This window comes from Giraffa tippelskirchi, chromosome 1 (genome assembly GCF_054371585.1).
Source record: "Giraffa tippelskirchi isolate mGirTip1 chromosome 1, T2T-mGirTip1v1.2.pri, whole genome shotgun sequence".
NCBI classification, from domain to species: Eukaryota; Metazoa; Chordata; class Mammalia; order Artiodactyla; family Giraffidae; genus Giraffa; species Giraffa tippelskirchi.
In genome coordinates this window covers 213,595,904-213,617,854 of record NC_137275.1, presented here as the reverse complement: position 1 = coordinate 213,617,854, position 21,951 = coordinate 213,595,904, and the positions used below count along the sequence as shown (strand labels likewise).

General features: G+C 47.1%; 1 protein-coding gene across 7 annotated transcripts in view; it reads left to right on the top strand.

Moving 5' to 3' along the window:
- Positions 1 to 21,951, top strand: part of PTPN3 (protein tyrosine phosphatase non-receptor type 3) — a 115,398-nt gene that overhangs the window by 12,783 nt on the left and 80,664 nt on the right. Inside the window, exon 2 of one of the 7 annotated variants that reach the window (XM_081526171.1) lies at positions 14,190 to 14,313. The exons of the other annotated variants lie outside the window; for them this stretch is intronic. The gene's annotated coding sequence lies outside the window, so the exon portion shown is untranslated. The remainder of the gene's footprint in view (positions 1 to 14,189; positions 14,314 to 21,951) is intronic. 7 annotated transcript variants of the gene reach the window in all.

The window sequence follows — 21,951 nt, the reverse complement described above, 5'->3', positions numbered from 1 at the left end:
GCCAGCAAGCCTCCCAAAGTCTCAATTTCCTCATTTCCATGGTGGGAATGACAGGTGTCCCAGGGAATGACAAGGTTGAGTGACGGTTCCACGATGACCAAGGCTCCTCCCAGTGGCACACGGTCATTTCTCAGGAAGCACTGCTGCTCCAACACTGCCTGCCATCTGTCCCTCTCAGTGAGCTTGTCAGGAGGGCCACCGCAGTGTGACAGTCGACCCTGGGTGGAGCCAGCTGTCGGATGGAGGGGGCTGTGGTCCTTGCGTGCTGCCCGGGGCAGGATGGGGCTGCAGCGGTGCTGCTGTGGGGTGGGCGCGCTGCAGGTGGGGTGTCAGCTCTCCATGTGGATACTGAAGGCACCAAGAGGTGGCAGCTGGCCTCAGAGTGGAGAGGAGGAAGCCAGAGGCCTGGGGGTGTAGAATTGGGGCGGAGAGCAGGGCTTCTCAGGCTTTAATGTGTATATAATCTTGGCCCACGGTCGGCTGTGAGACTGTGTCTTCCTAAGGGCACGTGGGTAATACTGATGCCACCAGTCTAGACACCATGCATTGAGTGGCCCTGCTCAGGAGCGTGGTGCGAGGTGGCCTGGCGAGGACAAGAGGGTGTGTCTTTCTACCCAGCCTCGTGAAGCGAGTGCACGCAGGTATCTGGAGGATGAGATGGGAATCAGCTTGTGAGTGCTGGACAACAGGCGGCGCGGGTCCCTGCAGACTTTGAGGGAAGTGTTGAGTGATTTGATTTTGCTATTTGATACTCCATCCTTTAAGGTCTAGTTTTGCCATGAGCATCCCCCTAAAAGCTGTTTGCTTTGGTCCCAAGCTGAGCTGTGGTCGTGCCCTAGACAAGGCTCACCGGCCCCCCACCCCCACACCCCCCGCACTCCCGCAGCCAGTGGTTCACAGCTGTCTTCACAGACGCACTTCCCACCCTGGAAGAGATTATTGGATTATTCATGCATCTATCTCTCTGACTAGCCTCTGAGTTCCCTGAGAGCAGGGCCCTGAGACAGCCTCTTACTCGTCTCTGAGCCCCAGCACCTGCTGTGGAGCCAGGCTGCAGGTGGGCCTCATTAAACGCCTGCGAGGTCATCAGGAAAAACAAAACCTCGTGACCCAAAGAACAGGAGAACCAAGCCCTGTGCCGGGGGGCCCAGGAGATCAAGCGTTGGTGTGGATGGGAGAAGGTGGCGTCAGGAGCCGGCAGGACCTCAACTGAAAATGCGCGGACCACTTTGGCAGCTAAGACAGGGACACGGGAAGGATGAGTGCCAGGGGCGTGGATTTGGGCATCAGGTGTAAGAGTTGGGCTCTGAGTTTTTGAGCGCTGGAGGCTTCAACGCGGGGGATGGGAATTTCAGCCAAGAAACAGCTGTTTGGTCCAGGATCCCAGAGCAGACCTGCATTTCTGCTTCCTGCAGGGGAGGGCAAGCTTTCTGCAGATCAAGAATTGAGAAACTTCTCCCCGACCACTGGTGTGCCATAAGCAGTGCTTCTTAAGGCTGAGTGAAGCTGGCAGGTGGGGGCCCGTCCCGTGGTAGGGGTCTAGAGGCACACCTCCGTTAGCATGTTGAACCTCTAGCCAGGGGAGAAAGGGCCGCCTGAGGTGGGGGCGGGGCTGTCTAACACCCTGAACCTCAGATGCCCTGTGAGTTGGGGTTTACCTCATTTTCCTGAGGAGGAATTCGGGTCTCAGAGAGGTTCAGCAACTTGACCACAGTCACACAGCTGGGAGGCCAAGGACTCAGGCTCCAGCCTGGGTCCGGGGGCCAGGGGAGTGTCGGGCGGGGGCAGCCCAGCCTGGGGGAGGAGTGGAGGGGGTGAAGCAGGGTCAGAGCTGTGGTGGGCTGGGGAGGGCTGACAGTGCCAGGGGCTGGGGGCCGGTGGGAACACCAGGGAGAAGCGAGAAGCAGGGTCAGGTGAAGGCAGAAGGGGGCGAGGAGGTGGCCAAGTGTCATGGGGTGGAGGTTTAAGCAGTTACACACCCTGGGCATCATTGAGGCCTCAGGTGATAACGTTTTAAGTTCAGTTCAGTTTAGTCACTCAGTCGTGTCCGATTCTTTGTGACGCCATGGACTACAGCACGCCAGGCCTCCTTGTCCATCACCAACTCCCAGAGTTTACCCAAACTCATGGCCAATGAGTCGGTGATGCCATCCGACCATCTCATCCTCTGTCGTCCCCTTCTCCTCCCGCCCTCAATCTTTCCCAGCATCAGGGTCTTTTCAAATGAGTCAGCTCGATAGCATTTTAAGTGCTATCAATTTGATTTTTGAACTCATTATTACTCACAGAAGACTTAGGCAATACAGAAAGGTTGAAAGAATGGACAAGCTAACAATTTTCATGTCCTGTGAGTTCCTTTATACTTTATACAATGACTGTTACAGTTGTGCTCATACTGTAGGTACAGTTTTATAACCAGCTTTTTTTTTTACTTCTAATATTTTCCATGTCATTATGAAGTCTTCATAGACATCCCATAGCTGTTTTGATTTACTTAACTGGCCCTCTGAGCTTGGAAATTGGCTTTTTGTTTGTCATTTTCAATGTTATGTCTCTGGGAGGAAGATCTTTGCAAATAAAACTTCCATGTCTCGATAAATCCTGACAGTAGAGTCCTCGAAATGGACTTACTGGGTCAAAGCACCTCCCAGCGTTGCTGGAAAGATGTGCTGTTAGGAGTGCTGACGCGAGCCCGCTAGGAGTGCAAGTGTCAGCCTTGTGCACATGAGCCATTCACTGGTGTGTGTGTGTGTGTTTTTCACAAGCATTTGTTAAGCGCCTTTGGGAAGAGACTCCATTCTCTGTGGTCAGGTGAGCACAGCAGCAGCTGCTGGCGTCCTGGGCTTGGCTGGGACAGGTGGGAAGTTTGATGGTACATGGTGTCTCTACCCTGCCTGTGCCATCACAGGCCCAGGAGCCCAGCACAGCCCGAGGGCCTCTGGCCAAGGGTCCAGGCCATGCCCACCTGTGAATCTGGGGCCACCCGCCTTCCCCGCTGTAACACTCAGGACCCGGAATTAGCTCCGGGTGTGTGTGATGGGGAGTGTGATGCTCCCCATTTTGTCCATGTCATCCGCAGGTCCTTGCAGGGCACCTCAGGCTTGCTAGGAACAGCCCCAGGTGCTAAGGGCACAGCCGGTAACGGTAAAGCCCCTGCCTTTAAGTAACTTGCATTCTAGTGGGAGGCACAGACATGGGTATTGGGAGGAAGCAAGCCATGAGCATACTTAATATGTCTAGGGGTGAGCAAGGAAGAAGGGAGATTGGGAAGGCCTCACTGATCAGACACTTCAAGTGAGGGACAGAGCCAGGTGGAGGATGTCAGAGGGAGAAGAGTTCTGAGCAGGCGGAACAGCAACTGCACACACCTGCAGTGGGAACAGACTTGAAACTTTGGGGTACAGGGGAGGGGGCAGTGTGGCTGGAGCAGTGAGCGGGGAGGTGGACGGGGAGGGCCCCCCCGCCCCAGTGCAGCAGAATGAGGTCTAGGACCGAGGGTTCACTCTTCCATTGGCAGGTTTTGGAGTCAGAGGACCACTCCCACCATCTGAAGCAGTGGAGGCTAGCCTGGTGCCTTGCTGTGTTCTCCAGTGGGTGATTGCTCAGGCCCATGTTTGGTGGGGAAGCCCTGGGAGTGAAAGCCCAGACTTTGGGAAATCACTGGCTCCATCAGCCCTTTGATTTCCTCCTCTGTGCGGTGAAGGACTTGAACTAGGAGACTGGTAAGGACATGTTGAGCTTTCCAGAGCTGGGACCCTCTGCCCTGTCCTTAGTTAAATGTGCTGGTTAAATCTTGGATTGTTTTAGTTGAACTAATATTGTTGTGTAGTTGCTAAGTCCTGTCCGACTCTTCAGTGACCCCATGGACTGCAGCCTGGCAGGCTCCTCTGTCCATGGGATTTCCCAGGCAAGAATAATGGAGTGGGTTGCCATTTCCTTCTCCAGGGGATCTTCCTGACCCAAGGATCGAACCTGCATCTTTTGCATTGCAGGCAGATTCTTTACCACTGGGCACCTGGGAAGCCAGTTGAAGTAATAGGAGTGTATGAAGTGCAGCTGTTGATACATATTTAGTTCTTAATATGGTTAGCCTATCAGGTTTATTTGTTACAGACCTGAGGCTTTCAGCCAGTTGTGGGTGTCTTACAGTAGCAATGAGAAGCAGGTGGGAGATAGGGGACACCCCCGCCCCCACCCCATGGTTTATCCACTCAACTGTCCATTTATCCTACAGTTAATTCTTGAGCACCTGCTGGGTACCAGGCGCTGGAGCATGTTTTTTAAAAGACCTGCTTTCATGAAGTTCACAGTCTATTGTAGCAGTCTTCTGCCAGAGGATTATGGTAGGCAGAGATCCTGGTTAGAAAGACCAGGGTGCCCCCTACCTCGTGCCATATACAAAAATTGACTCAAAATGGATTAATGCTCTAAATATAAGAGCTAAAGACTTGGGACTCTCAGGGGAAAAAAGGGATAAATCTTCATGACCTTGGAGTTAAACTTGGATATGACACCAAAAACACAAGCAACAGAAGAAAAGTAAATTGAACTTTTTCATTGAACTTCATTGAAATTACTTTTGTGCCTAAAAGTGAAGTGAAGTCGCCCAGTCGTGTCCGACTCTTTGCGACCCCATGGACTGTAGCCCACCAGGCTCCTCCATCCATGGGATTCTCCAGGCAAGAGTACTGGAGTGGGGTGCCATTGCCTTCTCTTTTGTGCCTAAAAGACATAATCAAAAAGTGAAAAGACATCCTACAGAATGGGACAAAATATTAGCCAATCATATCTGATAAAGGTTTAATGTAAGAATATATAAAGAACTCCTATAACTAATCCAAATTAAGATAACCCAATTTAAAAATAGGCAGAGGACTCAAATAGACATTTCTCTGAAGATGTGGAAATAGCCAGTAAGCACAATGAAAAGACGCTTACCATCATTAGTCATTCTTCTTCTTAGTCGTTTCAGTTGTGTCCAACTCTGTGCGACCCCATAGATGGCAGCCCACCAGGCTCCCTCGTCCCTGGGATTCTCCAGGCAAGAACACTGGAGTGGGTTGCCATTTCCTCCTCCAATGCATGAAAGTGAAAAGTGAAAGTGAAGTTGCTCAGTCGTGTCCAACTCATTAGGGAAATGTAAATTAAAACCACAGTGAAATATCACTTGACATCTACTAGGATGGCTGTTATCAAAAGTATTGGTAAGGATGTGAAGAAATTGGAACCCTCTTATATTGCCAATAGGAATGTTAAACGGTGTGACCTCTGTAGAAAACAGTTTAGTGGCTCTTCAAGAGACCAAGCATGGAATTCCTGCGTGACCCAGCAAGTCATGACCCACTCCTAGGTGTATACCCCAAAGCAGATACTGATATAGAGATGTCATTGCAGCACTATTTACAATATGATGGCCACATGGTGGAACCAGCCCAAGTGTCAACAAATGAATGGATAAACGAAATGTGGTCTCTCCATACCATGGAGTATTATTCAGCCTTGAACAGAAATGGAGTTCTTACACATGCCACAGCATGGATGAACTTTACACATTAGGCTAAGTGAAATAAGCCAGTCACAAAAGGACAAATATTGTATAATTCCACTTGTATGAAATATCTAGAATAGACAAATTCATAGAAAGTAGCTGGTTGCCAGAGGTTGTGGGAGGGAGCAGGGAGTTCTTGCTTCATGGGTACAGAGTTTCTGTTTGGAGGGATGAAAAAGTTTGGGAAATAGATCATGAAGTTGGTTGCACAATGTTGTGAATGTAATTAATGTCTGAATTGTGCATTTAAAAATGGTGGACATGGCACATGTTCTGTTTAAACACACACCCACCCACCCACCCACCAGAGCAGGTGGTGTGATGTCTGGGGGGAGTGTGACTTCATCAGGAGCCACTGGGTCTGGGTTCCGCTCTATGCCAGGTGACCTCAGGCATGGTCCTTGATGTCTTTAACCTGGGAACCGCTTCTGATATGGGAGCTGGATGAGATGACAGGTGTAGTCTCTGGTAGGTCATGGGAGGTGGTCAGGAGATGCCTTCCTATCCCCTTTAAATTCCATTCTACCTGGTGAACAACAGAACATCTGGTGCTTTTGCTCCAATTGGCATTAATGACCTGCTCATCTGTTTTTTGCCTTTTCTGTTTTTTGGTCAGATGGTGGCCTAGTCCTTTCCTGTTACCTTGTGGCCATGCGTCTTTGCTGGTTGGATTTTTTTTTCCCCCTAAAGCAGGGCTCCCCTGGGCCCCAATTCTTGATGTTTGGTCACCTGCTCCTTCTTCCCTACCTGGTTTACTGTGGTTTCCTTTGGAAGTCTGCTGTGTCGTGCTGTGTTTGGTCGCTGTTGTGTTTGACTCGTTGCGACCCCATGGACTGTAGCCCGCCAGGCTCCTCTGTCCGCGGGGATTCTGCAGGCAAGAATACTGGAGTGGGTTGCCATGCCCTGCTCCAGGGGATCTTCCCAACCCAGGGATCCAACCCAGGTCTCCCACATTGCAGGTGGATTCTTTACTGTCTGAGCCCTCCTAATTAGAAGTCATCTGAGCACCTAGCCATGGTTATGGTTCCACTTGGTGGAATACTATAAAACCATAACAAAAATGCCAGTGAAGTGTTTGAAATACCTGTACAAATGTTTTCATCATGCGATGATGGGAAAGAGTAGGCTGTATGGTTATATAGATGTGAAAGTACAACTTTAAAAAAAAACTCTCCCCAGACGGACAGCGCTGTTGGTGTTATTTGACATGAGTGTGTTGGAGCTGCACTCTCCTTCCAGTGGTCAGAGTCAACTTGTTTTTTTTCACAGGCGTGGAGGGTAGGTAGGTTCTGTGCTGCCCAAGTACCTCCAGCAAGTAGCCAGATGAAAAAACTTCAAGGTTTGGGTGCTGTGAGGCTGTCCTGGATCCTCCTGGAGACCCAGGCCCATGACACACTCAAGCTCCACTCTGCAGGAGTGGAGCCCCACACCTGGTGGCTGTCCTCATGAGATCCATGGCTTGGAGCCAGCATGTGTGCCCCAAAGGTGAGTTGGCAGGGATCTGGTTGAGCTCAAGTTCACTGAGAAACCCACGCTCCTGGGGGCTGCAGTGTATCCAGGCCTGAGTCTTTCCAGTTCTGAGATCCTTGGAGGCAGGTGCCGTGTAAAGGGACTGGCCAGACAGTCTCAGGATCTCCCTGGAAGGAGAGCTGTTAGTCACGGGATAGGAGAGGCCCAGGCCCAACCCAGGGCCCGGCCTCAAGAAATGAGGTGGCCCACCCTGCTCTCCCGCTGTTAATAATTAGCTCAGGGTGGCTGCCTGTGGAGCTGGAAGGGCCTTTAGACGTTCTGGGCACTCGCTCCAGCCCACGCCTTTTTATAAAAGTGAGACGAAGTCCCTTGCTGCATCTCCACAATTCTGAAAGATTCCTGTTCCACACTTTTAACTTCTCTACAATCACGATCCTCACAATCAGAGGGTACTTTGGATGTACTGTCCCTTTAAAAGAACTCTTCTGAAACACCTGTTGTCACTTTAGAACAGAGGGACGATGGTAATAAATACCCAGGCATTACTCAGGTTTCTGATGTTGCAGAATTAATGAGAGGGAAAAGGGGTTTTTCTGGATCATTTCCTCCCTAAGAGGAAGTTTACCAACATGCGAGCTGGGGGAGTGTCGATGAAGAAGATCTCAAAGGGTGAGAACATACCTGTAGTCGGTCAGTTGCCGAAACAGTCATGATGAGGTGGGGCCTTTTCCCTGCAGCAAAGCACCTGTCATTCACCTTCCTCTGAGCGCACAGGCCAGGGAACTCAGAGGGGAGGTATGCGGTGCCCTGCACTGACCTGGGGCCCTCATGCTGTTTGGTGGCTGACTGTGCGACTTAGATGGAGTTCTCCCAGTGTCTCCTCTACTGTCTGTAAAATGTGGACAGCTGGGCCCCATCAGATAGAGGAGTCAGGAGGAATGGGCATGCATGTATTTGGAAAACCCCAAAGCCCTGTAGGGCCCTTGGTTGCTCCTCATGGTAGGAAGCCTGGCAGTGGGAACGGCCCGGGGGCTAAGGAGGAGAGGTGCAGAGAGAGCCGTGGTAAAGGCTCAGTCCTCAGAGTAGCTGGGGCTAACTGTCTGCACAGGGTTAGATGCGAGATCGCTGCTCCTCAGCATTACTTAGAGATGCGGAAACACTTTTGACAGTGAATTCGTCCAAGGTTCCATCAGCCTGGGCGTGGCAGAACAGAGATTGGAACTCCAGTCTGGTGCATTCCTTCAAACCTCCAGTTGGCCCTGGCCACCCAGGGTGGGGGCCGGGGAGGGGTGGGGGGAGCCCAGACAGTGGTGTCCCTGGTCAAGTGGCTTGAGGACTCCTGGAAATCAAAGAATGGATCATATGTCTGTATTCCCAGCTCCCAGCATGTGGAAGGTCTCAGTACAAATACATAAATGCAGCAACAAGATGTATTATTTTCATTTCATTATTTCTAAATACTATTCTGATGAGCATTTTGGCACGCCTTTATAAGCCTTTTTTTTTTTTTTAAGAGTTTCTTTTGTTGGTTTTTTAAAATTAGTTTTCTGGCCCCCTCATCTCACCAAGTCAAAACCCTGAAAATCGAAATAGGCTATATGAAGATAGATTTTTATCTTTGTTTCTAGACCTGCTGGCAGCCAGCAGAGTTACTGTAGCTCATATAACCTGAGATGGCTCCTCCGATGAAAACCTTACAGGCAGAGGATTTTAAAGCTGAGAGGGGCCTTAGAAGGCTTGAAATTGGAAAACCGAGTTGAAAAGAAATGAAGCAGTAACTTTCCAGGTCACTTGGCTGATAAGTGTCAAATAGGAGGTGCTTTGGTTAAGAATCTGCCTGCAATGCAGGAGACTTGGGTTCAATCCCTGTGTCAGGAAGATCCCCTGGAGAAGGAAACGGCAACCCATTCCAGTGTTTTTGCCTGGAGAATTCTACGGACAGAGGAGCCTGACGGGCTGTGGTCCATGGGGTCGCCAAGAGTCGGACATGACTGAGCAACTAACACTTTGGTGGCAAGAGGGGAGTTGGAGGATATTTCTTCTGTGTTTCCTTGAGATAAAATTATGGCGCGGGCTGCTGGTGGCAAGGACTGCGTTTCTCTGGGCAGGCTGCTGCTGGCCTCAGGCTCCTTGGCAAGAACAGAGCTGGCGGGATGGTCCAGTTGTGAGATTCCAGCTTCTTGGCTGGGATGCACCACGATTAGCACATCTCAAACCTTTCAAAGTGACTTTAGCTGTTTTCTTTTCTGAAGGCTTCTGCTGCTTCTGGCTGTAAAAGGGTGGGGGCTGGAGCCTAAGATAGAAATATCGTGGACTGACACCCAAATGGGCGTGTCTGTGCCCCAAGGGCAAATATTAGCACAGTATTTTTGTAAAGTTTATGCAACTTGATTCATGTCCCTGTAGAGTAAATTTATTCCATCCTGTTTTCCAGCCTGTTTGGGGCCCAGTGGAACTATTCAGAGGGAGAATGAAGAGAGATGGATAGCTTAATTTTAACTGCTCAGTATGAGATCGATTTCATCATCTATATTTTTAGCTTTACATACTGCTTTTTGGTTGTTCATACTATTTTGTGCTCTGTTGCATAGTTTGATGGGCCATTTTAGTCCCCCCCCTCAAGATTGAGGTATCCATTTAGAATTATTTCCCATGAGAAATCCAGCTTTGACCAGTGCTACTTTGAGTGGGTTTTGGTACTGTTGAAATGGAAGTCATAGAATATTGGTCCTGGAAGCTGGAGGAAGTTCCCCTCTCCTACCCCTTCCAGTGCTGGCCTCCCCCTGCAGCTTACCAAGGGCCTAATCCACCTTCTCTGCTTGGTCACCTCTAGCGTTGGGGAGCTCACTCTCTTCCAAGGCCGTCCCTGCCATATTTGTGCAGCCCTGAGTGTTCAAAAGCTCTTCCATTTTTTTTGTTTGTTTGTTTTCATCTTCTAACTATTGAACCCTTGGGGTCTGAAACAAGTAGTAATAAGTACCATTCATCAGACCCTGCTAGTGGCAGTTAGTTTGCATCCATATACCTTCAGTGCTTAAAACAACCTAGGAAAACAGAAATTCCCCCTTTCTGCAGATAAGAAATCTGAATCTCGGGCAGGGTGATCTCTTTGTGTTCACATAGCTGGTAAGTGGCTAAACAGTGTTTCCAGTCCACATCTCTGCCTGATTCCACTGATGCTGACCTTCTCCCAACCTCTAATTGTGTCCTAATCCCTCTTCTGTGTGACATCCTGGATTTTTGAAGAACCTACTCTCCACCCTCAGATTTCTCTAGGATTTCAGTCATTCCTCAGACACTCCTACTAATAAATCTGTTTTTGTGAGGTTCCTCCCCTCCTGGCCTTTGCACACATGGTGTGCAGTTTCCAAATTGCCACTGCTTCCACCTGGCCAATTCCCCTTTATCCTGCAGACTTCGCCTCGGAGCCTCTGTGAACCGGTCCTGCCACCTACCCCAGCTTCCCTGGCTCTGATCGGGAGCCTCCCTGCTATTCCTCTAGCACCCTGAGCTTTCATGCTTCTTAGAACGTGAAACTTCAGGCATCTCTGCCTTCACCCAACCCACTCCCTTGGCCTGGCACCGAGCAGGTGCCCAGTTAGTGAATACTGAGTAAGTAAAAGGTCCAGAACTCCTGCCAAAATAATAACAAAGGCTGGAAGCAATCATAAACAAGATGGATTGGTCTGGGAAACTCCAATCCGGTCCCACGCAGGGGTTTGGCTTGGAGGCTGTTGACAGCTTGTCTGGTAGCAGGTCCCCCGGGTCATCTCCCCCAGTGTGGTTTGCTTCAGTCCCTCCACGGCTGGCAGGTATCTTTTTTTTTCCCACCAGAAGGTGGGCTTGCTGGCCTCTGAAGTTTCTGGGTTCGCTGCGGTGGCACATCATGAAGGACGTTGACCAGTCGCTGTTCAGACATGCTGGGGGTGGGGACCAGGACACAGCCATCTAGTTTCTCTGCAGCCCACATCACTCTCAAAGCCTCCACGTGCATAGAGAAATGGTTCTAGCATGTTTGGATCCCGCCAAATGTGTGGTTTAGTACCACACCATGATAACCTTTCCCTAAACATTGTTTTAAAACTTCAGAAACTCTCATTTTAAAAAAATCTGTGAAAATGATGTTAAAATTTGGGAGAGTGTTCCCTGGGGTGTGGTGGTGGGTGGGGCAGTCATGCTTGGAAGGAGCAGGAGGAGATGTGCCCCAGCCTCCTTGACGGCGGAACATGTGCACTCGAGATTTGTGTTTTTTCCTCGGTGGTACTTCAAAAAAGAGGAGAAAAAGACGGTGATGGGCTCACCAAATGTCCTCACAGGTTGAACGTGTTTTCCGGTCACCAAGGAGCGAGCTGTGGGTTTCAGGTGCTAGCTGGCTTCTCATCACAGCCCTGGACTCCTGGCTCGCGGGACGTCAGAGGTTGGTTTCTCTTTATAGCAACATTACCTCTGTCCCTGAAACTGCCTGCAGCTCCCACAGCATTCTTTGTCTTGCCCTTCAGGCAGCTTAAAACTACTTCTTGTTATCCTCCCGGTATCAAGTATAACTTTTATTTGGTTAGTTTTGTGAGTGTCATGGTGTCGGGCCTATAAATAAACCGGACTCCATAATAAGAAAACTATTTGACATTTTGAAGTTGTAGGAGAACAAGGGTGCTAATTCCAGGTCTCCACTGGAATACCACTGATCCTACATATGACCCCCACCCTGCTTCCCAGGGGCTCCTGGTTGGAGCTCCACTCCCTGAACAAGTTACAGATCCTATGGAGTAAAGCAGTTGACCCCAAGATGGTACTTCTGGAGTATTGGGATTAGTAATTGCAGAGATGGGGAGATATAAATTAGGAGGTTGGGATTAACATACACTGTATAAAAAAGTAGAAAACCTACAAAGACCTCCTGTATAGCACAGGGAACTGTACTCAATATTTTGTAATAACCTATACAAGAAAAGAACCTGAGAAAGAATATATGTATGTGTGTAATTGAATCACTGTGCTGTATACCTGAAACGAACACAGCATTGTAAATCAACTGCACTCCAATTAAAACATGAAAAAATAAAATTAGAAAAGGACTAATAATTGCAAGATAATGTGGGTATTGAGCTGTGGTATTAAGGCAACTTGTGTGAGCATTTTCTCCCATATGGTGAATAATGTGAAGTCAGAGTTAAAAATTCATAAATGCATTCATGGAAGCATTTTTCTAAATAAAATTTATTAAGTACTTTTATATATGCATACCCAAATTAAAAATAAGTCTTGTGCACCAATACTTCTGTTGTCAGCTGTGATTATTGCATTCATTAGCAGGCTTAAAGCTTTAAAGATGTTATTTAAAATTTTTGTGGTATGTAGGCCCAGGACCAAATAGTTTATTGGCCTTATCATTGAATTAGCATCATGAAAATGCCTCTCTCAGTGAATAGATTTTTGTAATTTAGTAAGTTTTTGGTAGTAATTATGTTTACATTCTAAGCTATTTTTTAAAATAAGTCAGTATATTTCTCTTTCTGTTATTATGCAGTGTTGTACTTTGGAAATTAAAACCAAGTAAGTGGGGGGAAAATGGCAGAAGGTAGTGTTGATAAATCTATGAAAATTATAGTCATGAGAATATTAAACTGCATTGTACCAGTTGTATGGTAACATGGTTATCAGCTGTACATAATTTAAAATAAAGTGCAAGTTATTTCTAAGATACGTACATGTCTCAAATGAACTAAAATCACTGGTTTTTAATTAGTTGGAGCGAGTTGATTAACATTTGTGAAGCCTAACGAATCATACCATGACAGTCAACTACCACTGTCTTAAGAACAGAGATACATGTAGTACCATTATATGACAGTGATAGTTGAGTGTCCCCCACTTCTGAGAGAGTGAATAACACAAGGCACTATGGTCTGTTATGTATGTATATATAACTCGGATATTATGGATTGCTGAGAATCGCTGTCTGTGAAAGATGTGAACTAATTTGAATCAGTCAAGAAGACAGAGTATCACATGACCGAATCCCTCCTGAACTGAGTTTATCGTCATGTTGCTCTCCTCCTCTGTTCTGAGCACAGCACTGATTCCAGCGCCAGCATGAAGGCTGGGAAGTCAGTTCTTCAGCTCTGCCTTAGGAAGGGCCTCCCCAGACTGAGTGAGGGGCAGCTGAGCTATAGAAACCCCTTCCGGTTCTGGGAAGCGACTGGCAATACAGACGGGAAAATGGACACAGAGGGAGTGCTGACCTGACCAAGCCCCTGACTGTAGTAGGCGCAGTCGGTCAGAACTGAAAGGTGATACCTGGTTGAGAGTTTTGCATGGCCTTGGTGCTCAGGCCCCCTGCATCAGTGTCCCCTTGGGACACTTATTACAAAAGCAACTTCTGCCTGATAGCTAAAGAAAGACAAAGTCCTGGTTAGGAGCTTCCCTGGATAAGGAGGAAAGAAAGAAAGGGGTATCACCAGAACCATTTGCAAAATTTTAGTATGGACTATAAATACTTTATTGATGTTAAGTTTCCTTAGTATGATTACGGTGGTTATGAAGTACCCTTGTTCTTGGAAGATACCTACTAAACTATGCTGTATGGGGCCACTCAAGATGGACGGGTCATGGTGGAGAGGTCTGACAGAATGTGGTCCACTGGAGAAGGGAATGGCAAACCACTTCAGTATTCTTACCCTGAGAACCCCATGAACAGTATGAAAAGGCAAAAAGACAGGACACTGAAAGATGAACTCCCCAGGTCAGTAGGTGCCCAATATGCTACTGGAGATCAGTGGAGAAATAACTCCAGAAAGAAGGAGTTGGAGCTGGAGGGCTGGAGCCAAAGCAAAAACAACACCAGTTGTGAATGGGACTGGTGATAGAAGCAAGATCCAATGCTGTAAAGAGCAATATTGCATAGGAACCTGAAATGTTAGGTCCATGAATCAAGGCAAATTGGAAGTGGTCAAACAGGAGATGACAAGAGTGAACATCGACATTCAAGGAAACAGTGAACTAAGATGGACTGGAATGGGTGAATTTAACTCAGATGACCATTATATCTACTACTGTGGGCAAGAATCCCTTAGAAGAAATGGAGTAGCCATCATAGTCAACAAAAGAGTCCGAACTGCAGTACTTGGATGCAATCTCAAAAATGACAGAATGATCTCTGTTCGTTTCCAAGGCAAACCATTCAATATCACGGTAATTCAAGTCTATGCCCCGACCAGTAACGCCAAAGAAGCTGAAGTTGAACAGTTCTGTGAAGACCTACAAGACCTTCTAGAACTAACACCCAAACTATAGAGGTAAAGAGGCATGATATCTATAGCTTCTAAGCATTCAGTATTAATAAGGAGAATGAGGGGTATGTGTATGTGCAGGGGAGAGTGTGAAAGAGTACCTGGTAAAATGTTGCTTTTATAATTCAAGCAGGCAGGGTTTATTAAGCAGGCAGCAGATAGTACACCTTTGAGATGTGAGAGCTGGCCATCCCCCGTTCAGTCCAGTTCAGTCACTCAGTTGTGTCCGACTCTTTGCCACCCCGTGAACCACAGCATGCCAGGCCTCCCTGTCCATCACCAACTCCCAGAATCTACCCAAACCCATGTCCATTGAGTCGGTGATGTCATTCCCTTCTCCTCCTGCCCTCAATCTTTCCCAGCATCAGGGTCTTTTCCAATGAGTTAGCTCTTCGCATCAGGTGGCCAAAGTATTGGGGTTTCAGCGTCAACATCAGTCCTTCCAATGAACACCCAGGATTGATCTCCTTTAGGATGGACTGATTGGATCTCCTTGCAGTCCAAGGGACTCTCAAGAGTCTTCTCCAACACCACAGTTCAAAAGCATCAATTCTTCAGCACTCAGCTCTCTTTATAGTCCAACTATCACATCCATACATGACCACTGGAAAAACCATAGCCTTGACTAGACGAACCTTTGTTGACAAAGTAATGTCTCTGCTTTTTAATATGCTGTCTAGGTTGGTCATAACTTTCCTTCCAAGGAGTAAGCGTCTTAATTTCATGGCTGCAGTTACCATCTGCTGTGATTTTGAAGCCCCCAAAAATAAAGTCAGCCACTGTTTCCACTGTTTCCCCATCTATTTGCCATGAAGTGATGGGACCAGATGCCATGATCTTAAGTTTTCTGAATGTTGAGCTTTAAGCCAACTTTTTCACTCTCCTCTTTCACTTTCATCAAGAGGCTCTTTAGTTCTTCTTCACTTTCTGCCATAAGGGTGGTGCCATCTGCATATCTGAGGTTCCTGATATTTCTCCCGGCAATCTTGATTCCAGCTTGTGCTTCCTCCAGCTCAGTGTTTCTCATGATGTACTCTGCATATAAATTAAATAAGCAGGGTGACAATATACAGCCTTGATGTACTCCTTTTCCTATTTGGACCAGTCTGTTGTTCCATGTCCAGTTCTAACTGTTGCTCCCTGACCTACATACAGATTTCTCAAGAGGCAGGTCAGGTGGTCTGGTATTCTCATCTCTTTCAGAATTTTCCACAGTTTGTTGTGATCCACACAGTCAAAGGCTTTGGCATAGTCAATAAAGCAGAAATAGATGTTTTTCTGGAACTCTCTTGCTTTTTCCATAATCCAGCGGATGTTGGCAATTTGATCTCTGGTTCCTCTACCTTTTCTAAAACCAGCTTGAACATCTGGTAGTTCACGGTTCACGTATTGCTGAAGCCTGGCTTGGAGAATTTTGAGCATTACTTTACTAGCATGTGAGATGAGTGCAATTGTGCTTATATAATTTTTTTTTTAATTGAGGGATATTTTCTTTACAGAATTTTGTTGTTTTCTGTCCAACTAATATTAAGTTTTTGAAAGATACTCATTTGGCTGCATCAGGGGCACTCGGCATCTTTGTTGCTTCACTCGGGATCTTTCATTGCGGTGCATGAACTCTCTAGTTGTGCGATTGTGCATGGTCTTAATTGCTCTATGGCATAGTGGAATCTTAGTTCCCCAGTCAGGTATTGAACCCCCAGCCCTTGCATTGCAAGGCAAACTCTTAACCATTGGACCACCAGGGAAGTCCTGCAAAATGTTAGTTTGAATCCAGGCCAGTGGGTAATACAGGAGTTCTATTTTTCTTGCAACTTTTCTATTGTTGTTTAGTCACTAAGTCATCTGACTTTTGTGACCCCATGGACTCTAACCCACCAGGCTCCTCTGTCCATGGGATTTCCCGGGCAAGAATACTGGAGTGGATTGCCATTTCCTTCTCCAGGGGATCTTCCCCACCCAGGGATCGAACCCAGGTCTCCTGCATTGACAGGTGGATTCTTTACCACTGAGCCACCAGGGAAGGCCCAACTTTTCTGAAAGTTCAAAAAAAAAAAAATTGCAAGTTTTAAAAAGCAGTTTCCAACGTCCTTGCAAAACCAGAATTTCTATGTATGGTACCCAGGGATCTATGTTTTAGCAAGCTCCCCAGATGACTGTTAAGTACACTAAAGTTTTATGTAAGTCTCTGCTTAAAGACTCTCCTTTTAATACCTGTTTTTTTGGTTTTTTAGCAACTTAAGTATACACTCTTGCAGTTTGATCTGAATCTAGTGCTTGATAAATGATAAATCCCCATCCAGATTTTGTAAGTTTTCTCTTTAGGATACCCCACTTACTGCAGAGGAGCGTAAGGAATGCTGAGGCCCAGGCTAAGAACAGGTTGGAACTAGAAGCTCCGTTACGGGGTGAACTGGTAATGCAACCCAGCTTCTGTGTTTACAGTGAAAAGGAAGAAGCAGTATTGGTATTAGCAGTTAAACAAAACATTTATCTTAAATACATTAAATACTGATATTTGAGAAGCACACAATTTGAGTCATCCGTCTAGCATGGCTGATTGTGTATGAATGTTTGTTACTTTTCCGTCTAGAGAGGTCCCTCTTCTGCCTATCAGACATCTGTTGAGGCTTGTAAATAGTCTAAAAGAAAAAAAAAAAAGGAAGAGAGCTCCCCTGAGTTCAGGAGGGAAAGGGAGAGACTTGAGTGACAGAGAAGGCCTTGTATAGTCTAGGAGACTTTTACAATGAGCTAAGCCATGGATGGTAACCCAGAAAGGAGCCTAACTGTCCGTGTTTCCCTCGAGGAAGAGGGAGGCGAGTCAAGCTCAGAGGTGAAGTGTGTTCCTCTGGTGGCCACTAGGGGGCGGCATTGGCCTAGGTCAAGCTTGGGGATGTCAGGCCAATTCTGTAGGAAGCCAGCCGTGGTTGTCTGTGTGGTTTACTCAGAAATTAGGTGTTTACAGATCAGCACTGCTTCCTTTTTTTTCCTAACTGAAACTTTTGCACTCTTTGAGTTAAGGATGCAGTTCTTATTCTTAAAAACAAGGGTATGAGATAACTTTAACACTCCTTTTAAAATGATCAAAATGGAGTTGGGTTGCTTTCTAACTTAGTGGAGAAGACTCCTCTCCCTTCTTCCCGTTCGTGATTCCTTGGCTCGTGAAAAGAACAGACGTTCCGCAGATCGGCATGTAGACCCTCAGGAGACAAAGCACACAGCATCACTTCCGTCTCAGGCTCCAGGGCAGGTGATAGAAGCTCTGTTCCCCAACCCTGACCACGAGGGCTCTGGTGTCCCACATGCCCGGGGCAATGGACTCCTGCTTCCAGGCCTGTTGAGTTGGTAGGGCAGCTGAAAGGTGTATCACATCTACAACTACAGGGAACACGAGGATATCTGTATTTGAAATAGTGCATTTGTGTTTGTCGTACAGAATCCAGACTCTACAGTCAGCATCTGATGGCATTAGAAGCTTAACATTGCTTTTGTTTGTTTGGGGCCAGTTATGCCCAGAGACTGAGGTTTAACCCAGGTTTGCTGTGGGACTTATGATTTATAATATTTCTCAAGCCAAATAGCATGCAGGATGTCAACTGGAAAAAAAAAAAAAGCACAACCTAAAAGTTGAGAAATGCATTTTATGTGGCAGACTTTCTGAGGACTTCATGCCTGAGAGGCAGCCTCTCGGAGCTCTGAGAGTCTGAAGAGGTAAGGGAAGGAGCCAGGATACATAGGGTTTGGTTTGGTTTTGTTTTAGCAGTGACCAAGTAGTTGGGACATCAAAAGATTACTGTTCATTAGAGAAAACCACATGTCTCAAATGAAGAAATTTCGCTCATTTCTATGTGTGAGAGGCTGCAAGAGTCTGGGCTCATTGAAATCATTTCTTTGATCTGCACCTTAGCTCTCTAGGGCCAGCGTCCTGGGCGTTTCTGTCCCCAGTGATGAGGGTGGCTGCAGGGACTGAGGGCCTGGCAGTGGGCAGGCTGTGCGTTTCATTCTGAGTGCCTTCAGGGCTCACCTTCGGAGGAGGCTGTAGTGGCAGCATCCTCTGTTTACTAATGTGGCAGGCAGCATTGTTCCTTCACCAGGATCGTGTCTCTTAATAAGCCAAGAAAGAAATGACATACACCATACCAGTGACAGATTGATTGCATTACCGTTCCAGGCAATGGGGAGTTGAAAGAAGAAGTCCCAATTTAGTTGAGATGGACCTTTCTAGGAGGTGGTTCTTATAGAGATCATCTTTTGAACCAAAAGCTGCCAGTTTGGGTCCCTCGCTGCCGGGGCACGTAGCTTATGGGCAGTTGCACTGGCATTGCGGGCTGGGTGAAATGCTCCAAAGGTTATTATTCCAGGAGCCGTTACTTGGCTGGCACTGCTGCCTACATATGAGGAGTAGCCTCGCCAAGGCAGGAACAGATGTCCCTCTCTTCCTGAGACTAGTGCGTGTTTTAACGCCTCTGCAACCAAGAGTAGCCCGGGCGTGGCAGGAGCAAGCGTCTCAAGCTCTTTGGAGAGCTGTTTAGATGAACAAAGAGGAACCTTGCTCAGGTCAAACACTCTTGAGTTGCTGGTCAATCTCCTGGTGTTCAGTGTGTCCGGTGATGGCCACCAAGCCATTACTATGGTGTCAGTGACACGATGGTCCTCGCCACCTCAGGTTTTAAGAGTTGGATTTAAAAAGTCCTAATAACCAACTTCCAAGCCATTTCATCAAAACAGGCTCTTCAAACAAGTTCCAGCCACCAACAGCTTTTGTCTGAAACCAGGTTTCACAACATAGATTTGAAATCATAAGTCAGAACAAAACAGATTGTTATTAAAATGCCTGCTATTGAGTGTCTGGTATGTGTCACATTGTGTAGGCACTTAACACGTGGTGATCCCATGGCTCATGGTAGGTATGGAGCCCCCACCATCTCATTGTACTGAGATGTTGCCTCGTTCTATAATGTTTTGCAAGTATAATCTTTGTTAAAAACTATAGTCAACAGTAAACCCTGTAGTGTTATTGTGCATGACATTCTTTTTTTTTTCTTAATGCAAAGAGCCAGTTGGGCTTCCATGTTGTAAAATTCTTCAGCTGCAGGTGTAATCATCTGCGGTTGGAGAGGCCAGTGAGTTCCTGGTTGGGTTGTCGCTTTGTTTAGAATTAAGAGGCTTATAAAGGAAGCCATAGAAACCCTGAGTTCCCCAATTGCCGCGGTACAGGAAACAGGGCTGTTAGTCAGCATCCATTGTCCGGACCTGATTGTTTAAGATATAATTTCAAGACAATCGGAAAACACCACATGGCTCAATTATGTGGTTATTCAACATCAGGCTCGCTCTTATTAAGGTTTGCTTTGGGGATAATTATGGGGAAAACGTTTCTGCAACTTTCATGAAATTTCACCGGATTATGATGATGATGTTGGGCCCCAAGCTGATTATGTAACAGAGATCATGTGAGGAGGAAAAGGTAGATCTCTTCTGAGCAGCTGGTCTGCTTGCGTTTGTCAGCAGCTGGCTGAGGGATCATGCCGGGAGCACCACTAACGCTGGTTAAGTTAGTAAGTCCCCGGCATACACACGCTGGCACTGGACACAGCTGCCCAGGTGCAAGCGGTGTGAAGATCAGACCTGCCGTCGTCACGTCAGCCCGTGGGACTTTCATTTGGAGGCTCCTGTTTGAAATCACGTTTGGTTTTTTCCTGCCCAGGGTCGTGGTGTGCTTTGCTCTCAGTTTTAGCTGCTCTGAGCACCTCCCCGAGTGTTGCACATGTGCCCTCTGAATGGCTCAGATTTTGTGGAACCTGTCCCTTGGTATCCGCAGGGAATTGGTTTCAGACCTGGGGCACGAAAACCTGAGGATGCGTAAGTCCCTTATATATAGTGGCATAGTATTTGCATATAGCCTGTGACATGATTTAGTGTACTTTAAATCACCTCTCGATTACTTATAACAGGGGTCCCCAAGTCCCAGGCCATGGGTTGGTACTGGTCTGTGGCCTGTTAGAGACAGGGCTGCCCAGCACAAAGGGAGATGTCAGCAAGCGAAGCTTCATCCGTATTGACAGCCTCTCCCCACCGCTCTCATTACCCCCTGAGCTCCACCTCCTGTTAGATCAGCAGTGGTGTTAGATTCTCATAGGAGCTCAAGCCCTACTGTGATCTGTGCTTGTGAGGGATCTAGACTGTGTGCTCCTTATGAGAATCTAATGTCTGATCATCTGATTCCGCATTATGGTGAGTTGTATAATTATTTCCTTATATATCACAATGTGATAATAATAGAAATAAGGTGTACAATAAGTACAGTGCACCTGAATTATCCCAAAGCCATCCCCCCTCCTTCCATGGGAAAGTTGTCTTCCACGAAACTGGTCCCTGGTGCCAAAAAGGTCTGGGACCGCTGACTTGCAGTACCTAATGCAGTGTACATGCGTTAATAGTCATAAATATGACATAAATGCTGTGTAACTAGGTGTGATCTCATGCATGACAAATTCAAGTTTTGCTTTTCCCAACTTTCTGGAATTTTTTGTTTTCCTGAAGATTTTTAGTCAGTGGTTCATTGGATCCGAGGCCAAGGAACCTTGGGTCCGGAGGGTTGACTGTATTCTAAATCTGACCATCTGAAACACACTCTGAGGTTCCCCCCAAAACTCGCTCTTCTAGTCCAGGCGGGCCTGACCCTCTGAGGGCTTCCTGAGAGGAATGTCATTCTGTGCCACACCCCGGGATGCTGAGTCACCATCTGTGGGGCAGGGATGGCATATTTTCTGAAAGCTCTCCAGGTAGCTCTGATGTGCACCTCCCACTAAGAGCCATACTGGAAATGGTTCTGTTGTATCTTAAAAGGAAAAAAAAATTTTTTTATAACCCACCTGAAATTCTTCGACAAGCACTAAATAATAAATTTGACATTTGAAATTCAAGGCAGTTAAGGCATGGAACACGTTTGTTGTCTTTTGATAACTTTTGATATTACTCACAAAACGCATCCCTTCTTCTGATGACATTTTCCTTGCAAAGGGCACGGTGGAGGTGGTGGGGTGGGTGGAATTTCGTAAGTGACAACAAGTTCCCATCTATTGCCGGTCCCAGGAATCTTTTTTGATGAATTTTTGAGATTTCCTGTCCCCATCTACAAAAGAATGGAGGTTTTCCTGGAGCTTCTGAAGTAGGATTAGTTTCTGAAATACCCAAGGACACCCTTCTGTCCTGGGTGTATCTTCTGCACAGCTTTTCATCTCTCCTGTGTCTTTGCTGCCTTCAGCTAAGCTGTGCTTCTGTGGTTCCTGAGGCTCAACTCTCCTCAGGCCTCTCGTCAGCTTTGTCCTCATTCCCTCCTTGCTTCCGACTGCCAAATCTTGATCCCTGGCCCTGCCCTGACATATGTGTGTGGTTTTCTGAGTGTGTGACTGCCTTTCACAGTGTGGGCCCTGAACCAGCAGCTTCGGCATCACCCAGCAGTCTGAGAAATGCAAGTTCTCAGGCCCCGCCCAGACCTCCTTAAATCCTTGTCTGCATCTTAATAAGATCCCCAGGTGATGTGTGTGCCCGTGGCAGTGTGAGGACCCTGGTCAACAGAACCCCAGTTCAGAGTGAACCTGGGGGTCCACTCTGCGTTCTAATCGAAGCCTCCCCCCTCCC